This window comes from Oryzias latipes, chromosome 4, assembly GCF_053564925.1.
Source record: "Oryzias latipes strain Hd-rR chromosome 4, Olatipes_Hd-rR_3.1".
Taxonomy (NCBI): domain Eukaryota; kingdom Metazoa; phylum Chordata; class Actinopteri; order Beloniformes; family Adrianichthyidae; genus Oryzias; species Oryzias latipes.
Genome location: NC_136240.1, coordinates 1,683,884 through 1,696,226, shown reverse-complemented (window position 1 = coordinate 1,696,226; position 12,343 = coordinate 1,683,884). Strand labels below are relative to the sequence as shown.

Genomic DNA, 12,343 nt, shown 5'->3' with positions numbered 1-12,343 from the left:
TACGGTAAGATTCAAATGTAGTACAAAAAGGGCGGGGCCTGTCCACACACACACTCAAATGTTATCAACACACCTGCTAGCTGCAAAAATGTCCACATGTCAACATGTACACAAAAAAGATAGTGTTCACACACGCATACTTATACCTTTAAACCAACTAGTGTGAAATATTTCATTCATTCCATCATGCAAACTATTAGTGCAAAGGTGAGCTAACACATGTGCTCAGGTGAGTGTTTATGTTCTCCTAAAATGGATGGTGGAATGTGAAGAGAAGGAGGGAGAGTGCCCAGCCATCCCCACACCAAGACCCCCGCAGCAGCGGCAGCCGGGACCCCCCAATGCCACACGGCAAGCAGGCAGGGAACAACGGCCCCCGGGGCGACCAAATCCGCCACCCAGGCCAGGGCCAGCAGGACTGCCGCGAGGCCCCCAGAGCCAGAGAGCAGCGAGGCACGGGGGAAAGAGAGCGCCGCCCCAGCCCAACCAGGAGAGCAGCCCCCCGCCATGCCAGGAGAACCCAACGCAGGGCCCCACCCGAGAAGGGCGCCCACAGCCCCAGACGAGCACCCCATCACCATCCAGGAGTTCTGGTACGAGCCAGGACCCCCCAATGGAGACCCGCTCCACACTCCAGGTAGCCACCCACCCGTACCACAGTTGGTCCAGGGAGGAGCAAGGCACGGGCCAGCCGCCCCCACCCAGGAGGGGAGCACCCCGGAGAAAAAGGGGTCCCACAAGGGGTGTTGTAGACATGGCCCAACCAGGCTCGGCCACAGTCGGAAATTTGGCGGGGCCCAGCGCTCAGGGGCAAGCACCAGAACCCACCCCCCAGGGACACGGACACCTCCGGCTCAGGTGTAATGTGACCCCCCCCCCCCTCCCACGCGGAGAGAGCACCGCCGGGCCCAGGAAACCGGCACCCAGGGGACACGGCCGCCGTTGCCAAGGGCCCCGTACCCCCCAGCAGGGAAGGGGTAGGGGACAGGTGGTCTTAGGTCCCACCTTCCTTGCAAAATGTGTGTGCGTGTATGTGTGTTTGTGAGGGTGTGTGTGTGCATCTGTGTGTGTTTATGTTGGAATGTATATTTTGAGGGGGGAGGGGTGTGTGTACTAAGGGGGCTTCAGTTAAAATTGGCGGGTAGGGCACTGAGGGGACATCTCCTGATTACTCACAGTGATGTCCCCTCACCCTCCCTACCAAGGGGCCTTAAATGTCTAAGGTGCGGTTAAAATTGGCGGGTAGGGTGCTAGGAGGACATCTGCTGCTTGCTGGCAGTGATGTCCAAGCACCCCCCCTACCAAGGGCCCTACATGTCTAAGGTGCAAATAAAACCGAAAGAGGGGGGGCCCACTTCATACGGCAACCATGGGAGGGGGACCACTGCCAAGTAGCCCCCCCCCCCCAAGGCGCATCCCAGGCTAAACCCCCCACCCCCTCACCCTAATATGAGGTTATATGAGGAAGGGGGTAAGTTGGGGACACCAGTCTACCAGTCACAACAGTCTGTTTTTTAACATGCTACAAATTCCATTTAATCTTCACCTCTTAATAAGACACTTGGGCCTGTGTAGACATGATCAAATCCAGTCTGGGTTGAAGGGTGGAAAGGCTCACTCTTGATTAATACCATCCCATTAATCCGATCACCTAGCGTTTGCAAGGAAACTGCAGCAGCGCAAGACATTGTGCGTCAGCAACATGAGGGAGAAGCCCTTGCATGAAATGTATCATAATTAAAAAAAAAGTCAATTCCAGAAATGTTTCTTCATTTTCAAAATGAAGCTGCATTTGCTGACTCAAAAATAAAATGAAAAAGCAATCCTTGAAAATGCTTTTTCATTTTATTTTTTAACATCGCTTATTCTGTGACATAATTAAAGGGAAAATGTAAAGAGGGCATTGCATTTGCATTTTCAAATTCACCCCGCAAAATTTGTAGCAATATTCAATACCAGAGAGCATTTCCAGGGGGGAGGCAGGGCGATGACGTCAGTGCTCACTCGGTGTGGCTACATGCTCTGCGCGAGCCAAGCATGTCTGATCAGTGCAGTCAGAGTCTTCGTGTTTGTGTAAAGGGAAGGGAAGGGTGCTTTGTAACATTCAACGCTCCAGAGGATGATTCAGACCTCAGTCTGTCCGTGTCTCCCGGGAGAACCGAGTCTCTGAGCAGAGGAGTAGCTTTGAGGCGGCTTTTGAAGGCAGAAGTGCCACTTTGGGCAGTCCTGAGAAACCGTGCAGTCATGTGAATTTATGTTTTCAATCGTGTCCAGAAAAAATAAAGGCTGAAGTTTTTCCCACATATTCACAGCCAAGATGCACATTGTAGCATTGCCCGCAGTACGGAGTTTAAATGCATGAGACGCTAAATGTTGTTGTTGACCCGTATTAGCCGGATCCTAAAGCCTTCTCCTGAATCTTATGATTTTTTTTATTTTTATTTTCATTGACACAATAATTATAAATCTGGTTTTATTTTTTCCCTCTCGGGTTAACGCAGGACAGCAAACTTTCAGACTCGATCAGAGAGACAGATGGAAAACCGCAGCCTGCAGCGGCCGTCATGCCTGGAAGCTGAAGCAGAGACTCTCTGGAAGAATCTCTGGGATGAACTCGAACACGAAAACATGATTATGATGTAGAACTCTTTGAAACAAATAAACCTGATCTCTCCACATTCTCCATGTCTACCATGCATTGTAAGTGAGATAGTTAGTGACACAGTCACCACTCCATGTGGCGATCAGGTTAAAAACATTAGCTGGTAGCTCCTCCCACACTCGGCCTGGTGCGTTCACGGAGCTCCAGTACATAGAAGCTTCGCAGAGCTCCAACAGCCACACAGTCCGGTAATATATTTTTATAAGAAAATATGAACTACCAAACCGACCCTAAAATCACCTACATTTTGCCTACTACCCTAAAACCATTTTTACCCGCAAATTTAGAACCAAAACCGCCCAATCTAGCAACACTGCCGGGAGGACAAACAGTACAGAAGAACAGTGAGCACTGACGTCATCGCCCCGCCTCCCCCCTGGAAATGCTCACTGGTATTGAATTTTGCTACAAATTTTGCGGGGTGAATTTGAAAACGCAAATGCAATCCTCTCTTTGCATTTTCATTTTAATTATGTCACAGAATAAGCAATGTTAAAGAAGAAAATGAAAAAGCATTTTCAAGGATTGCTTTTTAATTTTAATTTTGAGTCATTTGATGCTTTTTCATTTTCATTTTTCATTTCTCTTAATCCATTTTAATGATCAAATTAGACATTTCTGAATGAATTTTGCTACACCTTTACCAAAGAACTTTTTGAAAATGAAATGTCAAATACCATTTTCTTTATCATTTTAATTAAGTGACAGAATTAGCAGTGTTGAAGAAGAAAAAGAAAAAGCATTTTGAAGGATTGCTTCATTTAAATTTTGAGTCAAAAATGAAGCTTTATTTTGAAAATGAAAAAGCATTTCTGGTTTTGACTTTTGTTTTTTATAATGCAACAGAATCGCTTTCATAGAAATACCCCTGGCTGCAGCCTGCGGAATGAGGCTCCGCCCACTGCACGTGATTCTACTTTGTCCCAGCAGCTGCCGTCTTTCCATGTGCAGCGCAAAATGGAGGTACGCATAAACAAAAAAACGGTAAGTTAATGACAAGAAAACTTTTATTTTAATTATTGCTTTCTTTTCCACCACAATTTTGCCGTTAAACTCCAGATGAGGGTGTTATTTGTATTTTCACATATATTGTGCTTTCTTTTCTGTTGTTCCTATTTATTTACGCCAGGGGTGTCAAACTCATTTTGGTTCGGGGACCACATTAAACCAGTCTGATCCCAAAGGGTCCGGACCAGTAACATAAAAGCAAAAAACAGCTTTGTTTTTGTTTTTTTGGTAGCCTAATCACTTATTATTACACATTTATTCACAGAGGCCAATGGATCTAAAATAAAATAAAATGCATTTCACCTTTTAAGAAATGGTTTATTCAATTTTATACAGACTGAATATTTTACAACTGACACTGAAGCAATCCTGATAATAAACTCAAGAGGGGTTATGGAAAAAAATGAAACACCTGCCTAAAATGTTGATGTGCAAATCAAAAAAAAAAACTAAGTTAAACTTGCAAACATTTGTGAACATAAGAATTTGGAGTTAACCTTTCTCTCCTGAAACTTCACCCCGCCATCAATATCAGGATTCAAATCTTGTGCAGAAACACATTTACTGCCATTCAAGTGAGCAAAACACAATGAAATGTCCAAGAATCTTTTCCTGGTTTCTGCCTGAATTTTGTTGCAACACCTGCCTTCTTCCTGACCTTTGATGGAGCGCCATCAGTGACCAGACTGACATCACATGACTAGTTAACTCCAACATTGTCCAGTGCAGTAACTAGAGAGCTGAGTATGTCATCAGCTGTTGTTGTTTCCATCAAGTCAAGAAACTCAGCTGTGATGGTCTCTTTAACACCTCTAATAAATATGCACAGCTGTATACATCTTTGATGTCAGTGCTTTCATCAACAGCGACCAAAAATGCAGTAAATGACTGGAGTCCTTCATTTAGCGTCCAAGTCTCCTCAGAGTTGTTGTATCTGTAATCATAATCCTTGAGAGACTCATGTTGGCTAAGGTCGACTGCTTTTTGGGGTACAAGACTTCTGCAGCCTTCAGCATTCTTCCATAAATTCACCATCCGAAAATGGTTTGGATGTTTGCTCCAACTTGTCTGCAATAAGGTGTCTGTCACTGCCCCAACACTGACGTCACGGCTGCAGTAAATGCAGACGGTTGTTCTTCAGTCCAGATAATAGTTGGTAAATCTTCTCTTTTCTTAACTCCAAATGGTAAAACTTTTCTTTATGGTGAGTCTCATATGTGCTGAATGTTGTATTCTTTGAGCACTGTGACCTGTTGATGACATACCAAGCATGCAGGTATCATGGCTAACGTAACGGGCAGACCCAGACGCTGGAACCCGGAAGAAACACAGGGTGAGTTTGTGGATGAGAGAAAGAGGTTTTAAAATTGTTTCTTGGCTAGTAGACGGATCCTGGCGGAGCTGTGGCGTCCCTGGGGAATCCGATGGCGGGGATGGTTCGGTTCGGCGGCCCGTGGCGTCACTGGTATAAATGACCGTAAGGAGGCAGAGGCTCGTGGTGAGACAGGAGGTTTTCTGTGGCTTGGATCAGAGGGGAGGATGACTGCTGCAACCACTCGTGGTGAATGAATCCTGGAGACAAACGGAGAGCAAGGCTTAGAGAGGAGCAAAACATGGACTGTGGCTATGAACGTGGCGACCATGCTATGCACCATAGAGGAGCAACGAACTGGCGTTGAATCCTGATCCTGGATCTCCTTATGAAGGCCGGCTGAAGATGAGGTGAGTTGAAGCAGCTGAGTCTAATCAGGAGTCAAGCAGAGAGGGGAGGGGGAGGAGTCTGACAGAGGTACTATGACAGCAGGTTTTGCATTCTGCTCCGGGAACAAATAAAACTCTTTCCATTTTTCCTTGAAGGCACAGTACTTCACTTCAACCTTTTTTTCTTTTTGACAACATTTAGGTCATTAGGGTGTCACTACTGATCATTCTTATAGCAGCGTAACAGCGGTGAGGCTAACGAGGAACCAAAGTACATCTTACCCAGACACAGAGCTGTTAGGTTTCGCTTTGGCACGTGCAGAGATAAGCTACTTTACCTGCTTTGCTTTTCCTTTGCTCCCCCTAGTGGCGGAATTGTGCATTTCGGTTATTTTTAAAAAAATTATTACTCGCCACAGGAATGGACTATAAACATGCTTTTTTTTAAAAACTTTCTTACAATTTTTACTCTTCGTGACTGGGCCGGATTGAATCATCTGGTGGGTCGGACACAGCCCTTGGGCTGTATGTTTTACACTCCTGATTTATGTGGTTCAGGCTTTACACGGAGCTAGTTAGCTTGAGGCTCTCCTCTGGACTTTTGTAATGTTTAGCTATTTTGTTTCTTCCAATGTCTGTAACACTTTCTGTTTTTACACCTGTATTATTTCTGTCTGTGTATAAAGAGAAACATTACAGTTTTATCGAAGTGACTAAAAAGAAAGACAGGAGGTGAAGTAAGGGAAAGTGTGTATGGAGAATAAATTCATTCAACAGCCTTTAATTCCAAAAGGATTTTCTTTTCTATTTGTTGTAAAGACCGATAATCTAAACGAGACTATACACCTGTGCGGAAGAATACGCTGCCCTAGGCTGCATACATAGCAAATGAAGGAGAAGAAGCAGCGTCGATCTGAAACTAACGTGAATTCTGTAACAACGTATTCATAAGTTTACATAAGTAATTGTTTGCTAACGAGGGACTAATAAGCCCATGTACAATGGGATGTTGCAGCGTGCGTCACTGTAAATTTATGTTTGTTGTGAAATTCTCCCTTTCTGATGGTTCTCTGTTAGTTAATGTGGCTAGCTTGTGTTTCCTGTTTATTTATCCACCGAAACCTAATATAATTGACAAGCAATGTTAATTGGATAATTACGTGTTTAGTTATACATGTGTGAGCAGCTGAGCTTGCTCCCCCCCCTGTTTGTTGTGTTTATTTTGTGTGACTGCGGTTGTCACGGAAGCAACGCAGTGACAAAAGGAAGCATTGCCTTGTGCGCTCAGGGATGATGGAGGCTCAAGAGAGGAGATGCGTGGGAGAGGGGGAAAAAAGGGCTGTTCTGCTGTATGTGCACTCTTTGAGTTTGATGAGGCAGTAATTGCAAACGTTGGGCTGTATCAACAGTTTGGTCTGAGCCAGGAAATAAACGGCTACTAGCCCTGTTCAAGAGCGATGGTGTCCCGTCTGATTAGTTACCATTTGCGTCCCGACCGGGACCGGACCGGAAATAACAGCGGTTTTCGACTATGGTCTGAAGCCTGAGGCTGAAAGGTAACACTGGGGGCTTGTTCCGGGATACACTAGTGTCGACCAGGGTTAACTCAAAGAAGAAGGATTAAACGATGCAACGTGATAGGCACCTGAGAGCTTAAAACGGCGGCGCGCGGAGAAAATACTGCGGCGGTCGGAGCTAAGCCACGCACAACAAGGAATGCAGCCACAAACGTAAGTACTTCTATCTGAGGTAGTGGAATTTTACCGTCCTCAGAGGAATGTAGATGTTTCAAAAGATGTGAACGAGGGAGAGACTGATTGTTGTGTCACGTGTATGGAGCTGTTAGCTAAGGGTAAGCGGGCCTGGCCAGCGTGGTGTAACACCCACCAATGAACGACATCACGCTGCTGCTGAGTGCACTGATGGTTTTCATCCTCAAAAGTGCAACTATGAGCCCAGGATGTCCACCCCTGCAAGGTCACCATTTGCTGATCCATCCACCTCAATTGCCGCCTGTTGGCTGCGAATCTCTACATCTGTTCACCCAACGACTGGCATACTAGAACAATCCTCCTGTTTCCATAAGAAAGCCATCACCTGGATTGCCATCTTTCATAAGCCGGAAAAATAAATTGGCCTCATACAGGATTCACGGGTCACCCAAATATTTAACTGGGCCATCAAATGACGGGGCAGAACTGCCCATGTGAAATTCCAGTCACCCCCCCAAAGCTTCCACCCACCTGCTGTACAACATGATGCCGCTCTGCAGGTAGACGGGGTGGGGCAGGTCCTGCAGAACAAGAGAATTCCATTACTGCAGCCAGATCACTTTAATGGATCACGATCATGGAGAGATTTTCTGCATCATTTTGAGAGTTGTGCAGAAGCTAATTGGACTGAGAAAACAAAGTTGTTCAGCTTAGATTCTGCCTGGTCGGTGCTGCTGGCGCCTACAATTCACAAGAACTCAAGGTCAGCTTATGTAGCTTCCAACAAATTTTGGAGAAAATTGAGGCTGCGTATGGGCCAAGTTCTGAACATGCTGCAGCCATCTGCATTGAGCTACGACAGCAAGTCAGAAGACCAGGTGAAGCTTTGCACACTCTCAGGGATGACATTTATGAAAAGGTGGCAATAGTCTATGTCGACTGCACCGAGAGTGAACAGGAGCGCATAAGCGTAGAGATATTTACTAACGCTTTAACAGATACAGACATCATTCAAAAGTTGCTAGAAGATCAATCCAAAACGCTGGCTCAGGAAAATCAGAAGGTTTACCGTTTTGAAACCACGAGAAGTGCGGCTTGAGCTGTCACCCAGCTGATGAGATCAGGCGCAATAGGTGCAACCATTCATGGAGCCAGAGCAGGGTGAGGTTGCTCTTCCTGTAAATGTTGGCTGCAGAGTCATTTCAGTCAACTTTATCATGGCTGACACAACTGAGAGTAAAGTTATTCTGGGGCACCCTTTTTTTACTGCAGACACAAGCATCGTTAGACTATGAGTCTGCGGCTTTGAGTCTGCGGTATTCCAGGGAATGTGTGAGCTGTTGTGCATTAACAAAACAAGGACCCCACCCTTTCGCCTCCAACCTGCAGTCAAGTGGAATGATTTAATGCCACACTACAGAAAACCATTGCTGGCACGGCCGACAGGGATATAATGATTCCCTATGCTCTCATGCCCTACAGAGCAACAAAGCACAGCTCCACAGGCCTGACACCAAACATGATGCTCTTTGGCAGCGAAATCACAGAACCCACAGACCTGGTTGTCGGACTTCCTCTGGAGAATCAGACTGCAGACACTGCCCCAGATTACGTGCAGCAGCTCAAAGAACAACTGGAACTGTCCCACCAGCTAGCACGAAGTGTCTTGGGAGCTGTGCCAAACGACAGTATGACAAGAACATCTGTCAAGTTGGGGGCCGTGGTGCAGCGGTAGGGCGGTCGACCCATGATCGTAAGATTGCAGGTTCCATTCCCGCCTTGCACGCCCATGAGTCGAAGTGTCCTTGGGCAAGACACTGAACCCCACCTTGCCTCTGGTGGTAGGCGGGCGCCTGTGTTTGGCAGCGGAGCCGCCACCAGTGTGTGAATGTGTGAGTGAATGTGTGTGTGACTGGGTGAATGGGTCTGTGACTGTAAAGCGCTTTGTCCTTGTAGGAAGAAAGGCGCTATGTAAGTATACGTCATTTACCAAGTGCAATACAAGATTGGCAACACGGTTTGGTACCTTTATAAAATTAACTAAACATGTCAAGAACAAGGTGCACAAGTTCCTGTCATCTTATGAAAGTCCCTATTTTGTTGTTGACCACTTGGATGATCTGGTGTACCGTATTAAAAAGTGCACCATGACAAGCTCAAGCTATATCATTTCAGAGCTCCGCTGGATGGCAGCTGGGTCTTACAGACATGGGAGAACTGCGCTCTGAGGGAACAACAGCACCAATCTTCAGGCGAGGACTTTGGGCCGCTAACCCTGTGGAATGAATCGTCTGACACTGAAGAGTGCATGGAAGGAACTTCAACAGCTTCAGAAGATGCTCAGGACTCCTGTGAACACGTGGTGGCCTCAGCTGGAAGACCACAGTGAGCACGGTGGAGAATGGATTCTTTCCTAAAGAAACCATTAGCTGCTCTCTACTCTGGCAAAAGTGGAGAACAATAGCTAGAGCAATAGCTGCTGCCCCACTCAGGAGTGGCATACTCAAACCTTGCACGACATCTATGTTTTGTAAAGGTTAGCTGTGAACATACCTTGGACTTGTAAACCTGTACCTCCTGGTCCTCGTAAGACTTTTGTTGGCTTCTCCAGCTTGCTAAACTGTCCTGTTGTACAGCGTCTCTGAGACTGCTGTCACATCAGTTCCAGTGTCAATTTTAAACACTGTGCTATGGCTGTTCACATCTACTTCTGTGATCAAAGGACTTATTGTGTCTTTATCAGACATTGAGCCCAAGAAAGCGGCTCCATCATCCGAGTCCTCTGTCACCATAGTGATTTTTATGTTTTTCCTCTTTTTGGTTCTGCAGACTCTTGCGTAATGTCCCTTTTTCCTGCACTGATTGCACACTATTTCACATGCTGGGCATTGCTGCATGCTTTGTCCTCTTGAATCTCCACATCTAGTGCACTGAATTACGGTATCCTGTGAGTTTTTCTTTACTTTATAGCACGCGTGCCGCCGTGTTGACGCACATGCACGCCATCCACCTGCACATCCGCTCTGAAGTTACTGTTAAGCATCTCTTGCTGCCTTTTAACCTGCTCACTCTGTTGCGCTCTGTTAATTGCTTTTTCTAAAGTCAGCTCTGGTTCAATCTGTAGTAGTTCTGATAACCGTTTGTCTTCCAAACCCACAAAGAATCTGTCTCTCATCATCTCTGCCAGGCATTGCAGCACAGTATAGAAGCTGTCGACGGTCTCTTCCATCTCCTGTTGTCGTTGTTTCAACTTTGCTCCTTCAAAAATTATATTTCTGCGAGCCACAAAATCAGCGTCCAGCCTTGTCTTGACTTTGTGGTAGTCGACTGCCTCCTCCAGATTCAGGTGCAGGAAGACCAGAATATCAGCGGCTTCTTCCCCCATGGAATAAATCAGTGAGTTCACTTGGTTTTCCTTAGCTTCAGTCTCCAAACCAGACGCAATCCGGAACCTTTCAAAATGCTTTATCCCCTTAGGCCAGTCATTTCCCTTGAGGGTAATCTTCTGATGTGGAGGCACCTGAAATTGACTCATGGCGGCCGTTCCGGACTTTGACGGCGACTACGAGCGGCAAAATCCACACTGAAGTTGCTCCGAGTTCTTTAGTTAAAACCCCTCATGGGCTAACTTCTGACACCATGTTCAAGTGGCTGAGTTTTATATCTCTCGCTAACACCAACACACGAGACCCACTTGTAGCTTCACACAGGTTCCTCTTTATTTCCTTTCCCCACAGAAACACTGCCCCACATATAAAGGTTCCTACCTATTTGTGTCACCTGATACTTAGAACCTTTCATTTCCTCCATTCAGTTAAGAAGTCTCTGTGAAGCATTTTGGTCAGAAATGATGGATGTTCAAAAATTAAAGGTGTATGTGTGTTTTAAGGAGCAATAAATCCTGTGTTTGCCATTTGTTTCTTGAAATGGTTTTTGTTTATATTTGTAATCCTATGTGACTGTAGCATCACAATGCCTTCACATTGTGCCTGTGGGACCATGGTTAGCAGGGGGTAAGGGGTTTTACTTTCCACGTTTAACCGACCTGAGACTATGCACTCCTTAAGTTATGTGTGAACTGAGCTGAAATACACAAGTAATAATAACAGCTGGCTGAGGAGAACGGGGATTGCTACGCCAACCATTCGGTTGTTGACGACCTGTTCTACCCCCTGAGCTAAACAGCCGCCCTATTGTTATTACATCCACAACAGCTTGGTGGAACCTTGGTGTAATATATTTTATGTTTTATACTGTGATGTAATTGTATATTGTTGGAAAATAATCTATCGCTTTGAGATTACTTTCCTTGTTGCATGTTCAATAAAGTCGAGAAGGAGAAAACCACGGGATTCGACCGGATTAACTTAAGTTTAACAAATTTATTTCCCTAACAATATTTCTAAAAACAGAGTAAAACAAAATAAAACAGATCATCTGGGTTCCCAAAGTTTCAGAGCTTACACAGCGCCAAATTACAAACGTCTTAACTTGTCAGCCTGGTGGGAACAACGAAAGTTCCTCCGTCCAGCTGTTTTAACATCTCGGTTTCAGCCTCCTCCTTCGTAACACAGCATGGCGTCCAGACTCCTCCTCTGGACGCTCGGATTGGCTGGCAGGGAACCTGCCTACTTCTGTCAGTCCATGTTAGGAGTCAGCATTTGGTCCTGGCTTCCTGCTTCAAACGTCCAGAGGGGTTATTTCACAGACGGACCTCTGTCCGACCACCAACTGTGTCCCCATGGGGGTCCAGCACAGTCGCCCGGATCCTTCTCCACAGGCAGTCAGTCCCAACTGTTTGTCCCTCTCATGAGAGTTGGCACCTTCAGGGTTTCCCATGATTAGAATTGAATCCTGGAGATAATTTAATTCTGTTCCATGTCAGATCTACAGTTAAGGCTTCCAGATGGTTTTAGAAGATCAAAGACTGTTTTCACCTGAAGGGGGTTGGAGGTTGGAGCTGCATTCCTGAAACCTCTCATATATGCAACTTAAGGAAGCTTCTTCAAGGTTCAAAGGATGTAAAAGCACACACTTCAGCAAATGACTTATCTTCAATGTAATAAAATTTAAGACTGACAACCCTAATGAAATTACCAAAAAATATAAATTCCTTCAATATATAACAGCAAACTGTTGATCAATAAATGACAGGTACATTTCATAAGTTAAACTTTATTTCCAAGATACAACTACTGTCACAGCAGCTTAGTTCAGTCTGGCTTTTTTTTTTCTTCTTGTATCCATATATAAAAGGGAG

General features: G+C 45.6%; 2 long non-coding RNA genes across 2 annotated transcripts; one reads left to right on the top strand and one right to left on the bottom strand.

Annotated features, from left to right (window-relative positions):
* Positions 1-3,967: 3,967 nt before the first annotated feature.
* On the bottom strand, positions 3,968-5,775 carry LOC144991998 (uncharacterized). The gene is made up of 2 exons (XR_013655703.1): positions 5,323-5,775; positions 3,968-5,242 (listed from the first exon to the last, which is right to left on the bottom strand). It is a non-coding gene; the product is annotated as an uncharacterized LOC144991998 (long non-coding RNA).
* Positions 5,776-6,625: 850 nt separating this feature from the next.
* LOC144991997 (uncharacterized) lies at positions 6,626-11,428 on the top strand. The gene is made up of 2 exons (XR_013655702.1): positions 6,626-7,101; positions 9,259-11,428. It is a non-coding gene; the product is annotated as an uncharacterized LOC144991997 (long non-coding RNA).
* Positions 11,429-12,343: the final 915 nt, after the last annotated feature.